Here is a 3,349-nt window from a genome sequence, read left to right on the forward strand (position 1 = left end):
AGAGTAATATCCCAGATGGTTTTATTCCTGTCTTACTTCATACCCCAACAAAATCAGGGAAAACAAAAATGAAAAAAAAAAAAAAAAAGAAAGAAATAACGATGGAATAGTTCATGGCAAGCAACTGTTATTAAAGAATTAAAATAAATCTACGCTTTGGATTCAAATTTTTATTATTATTTTTTTAATTATACTTTTTAGTAGTACAAATAGGTGAACAAAATAGCAAATTTATAATTTAAATTCCATTAAATGTACAATATTTACTTCAATATTTTCACCCCATCACAAACTCTTTTACTCCATTTTAGAGAGAAAATGTTTACATTTTCTTTTTTAAAAGAAATATTTTTCTGCAAATTTATGAGTTTACAGAATCTGTATTACAATTTTCATCTTTTCATGTAAGGAATGAAAAAAATCAGGCTATTTATAAACCGCTCTCCTGGATCTGTACCTCTACGATGATTTCCCAATATAGAAACATCTGGATAGGTTATAAGGAAAATATTGCTTTGTAGGTCGATGATCGAAACATGCTTGTAAGTGGATGTGGTAGGTGATACTAGATTTATGCGGGTATAATTGATCTACCCGCATGTCATTTATTTCTCTCAGAATATTTGCGGGATTTATTTTTTTTTTTCTACCGAAAATATTTACCGCATCAGAAGCTATACAGACTTATAAACAAATGAAGAAATATTTCATAGAACAACCACCAAACACGAGAATTAAAACCAAAATTCTAATAAAATAAAATAATGATTATATAGGCAAAGCACCTAAACAAAATAAAAATGTAAAACGCAAATAATGTAAAGGATATCTGCAGTTATTCTTCCCGTGTCCTGGATAGATTTAAATTAGAGGCCTTGCAGTTAATCCGAATCGATTTTCATCTGTTAGTGAGTTTATTTCCACCACGTATAACCCCCCACTTTGGGTTGTATCCAACTGCCTTGTGAGAGTTTTTGTGAGAGTTATTGCATTCGACGTATGCAATTCCTTGCAGTCCATTATTTTCAGGATGATGTCGCCTATCTCGTTACTCTTGCAGGGACAGCTCTGTTTTCCCCATTAAATGCCCGAATTGTGGGTATGCTACATCGGCGAGACTGCTATGAAATTGGAAGACCGTATCTCGGAGCATGAGCGTTATCCGCATAGCTAATTTTGATCGTTCTGCCCTTACTGAACATTATATATATCCTTTTCTTCTGACATTCTATTTCTGCACATAAGGAACAAACCCAAACCGGTTTTTTTTTTTTTTTAAATGGTATTACAGTCTAAGAAACGGTTCAACATGAACTTTTTCCCAACATTTTTTCCTCACACTGTTTTCTGGAATAAAGACACCTACCTGTTCAACTACTTACACCATCAATCCTTACTGTTTGATGATGTTCTCGCGGTTCTGTCCTACAATTCTCATGAAAACCCTGATAATTTTAAAGTAGTCTGAATTCACCAGTCAGTTGAATCAAACACAACAGCTATTTTTGGCAGTAGAGGAATTCTGCAATAATTTAGTTACTGAGGAATAGGAAATCCGCATGCAGAATTTCTCCCCTATTTATTAATGCCACTGCCAAGAAAATTATGCGAACCGTGCAGTTATAAAGGATATAAACCCACTTTGAATTACAAGACTACCGTATGTATAGGTAACTCTACCAATAGTATCATCCCGTCCAACCAATGGCGAATGTTGGGGGCTGAAGCAAGCGGACAAAAAGTGTAGGGTGAAACAAAGAGTCATTGTGCCGAAATCATTAATTTTATTAATATTTTACCATAGTGAAATTAAGAGTAATAATAATCGTAACATATTTGTGGAAACATAAATTGCACTTCAAGTGGAGAAATCATTATTAGGGATCGTACCTCCCCAAATCGAATTGTTACTCGCTATCACCCCTCAAAGAAATTATCCGAAACTCAGGCTTCGTACATCGTCCAACAATTAAACCTACCGCAGAACGAACAAAGTTTCTCTCTCCCAAGCCCTTCTATCCATCAGCATTGTAAAAACCAACTGAAGACTATAAAATTAAAATTTTGGATATGTCCTAATATAAAACATATTGTTACCAACAAACAGCATGTGTAGAATAATCGAAACGAGTAAAATGTAATCGTATTTTAATTAAAAACAAGATTTGCTTTGCATGAAAACGAACTAGGGCAGCTTTAGCATAATCCCGAAGAGCTTTGAAAGTGAAGAAAAAGTGGAAAAACTATACAAGTGAACACAAAATTATAACTTCAACTAATGAAATTAGAGAAAACATATCTGCTCAGTGAAAAATACAGTCTGCTACCTACGTAGAAGTTTGGTTTCTATATAAATTGTGAATAAATTCGGAAAATTCTGTTTTTAGCTACTAAATCCGGCAAAATAGATGGACCACTTTTATGCGGGAACCGAGAACATTTCGTTTCTGCGCATTCGCCATATTGTCCTTTCATTCCTTCAAACAGCGCATGCCAAAAAACAATATCCAGTGCTTCAGCTACAATATATGGAAGGCCAATACGATACGTATGAAAAAAATAATAATAATAAATAAATAATAATAATTAAACACGCACACACAGTATATATGAAATTTGATATGGCTCGACAAATCTTTCTAAAAGAGCCAAATATAAAATTTCATGAAAATCTAGCCACTGGGAGTGAAGGTGTTACTTGCGAACGGACGGACAGACGTGAAGACAATAAGCGCTTTTACGCATATATGCTAACGCGCCTAAAAATCGACCATACGTTGTATTGGATATACTTTCTTTGTGTTCTGTAATAATAAGAAAATTTTATAAAAGGAAATAAAAATACATTATCACAATAATTATTAAAGCAATAAAGTTTCCGGAATGGTGCAATAAAAAGAACACAAAGTGAAGGAAGGGGCTCAAAAATGGTTTTTATTCAAAGTAATCACCGCTTGATTGAATGCACCCGAAGGCGTCCAAAGAGATAATGCTCAGTTCTGAGTGCACGTTCTCTCTATGTTCTTAATATCCTGAAATCTTTTTTCTTTAAGGACAATTTATCTTGAGAAAAAGGAATGAGAAAAAGGGAGAAGTCCGCTGGTGTTATATCGGGGATGTAGGGTGGTTGGTTAACCTGTAGAATGCCCTATTTCATCAAAACTGTGTTCACAAGGCGCGAAATGGACGGAGGCATTGTTGGTCAACAAGGACCTTTTTTACTAGATTGTTTCCTCAACGGGGAAATGCGCTTAAATAGTCTTTAAAGTGCCTGTACGTAGAACCGTACAACGCATCATCGACTCTCTCTCCTTCAGATATAAATTCCTTGTGAATCACACCCTGTTTA

This window comes from Mastigoproctus giganteus, chromosome 11, assembly GCF_048544385.1.
Source record: "Mastigoproctus giganteus isolate SK-2022 chromosome 11, ASM4854438v1, whole genome shotgun sequence".
In the NCBI taxonomy this organism is placed as follows: domain Eukaryota; kingdom Metazoa; phylum Arthropoda; class Arachnida; order Uropygi; family Thelyphonidae; genus Mastigoproctus; species Mastigoproctus giganteus.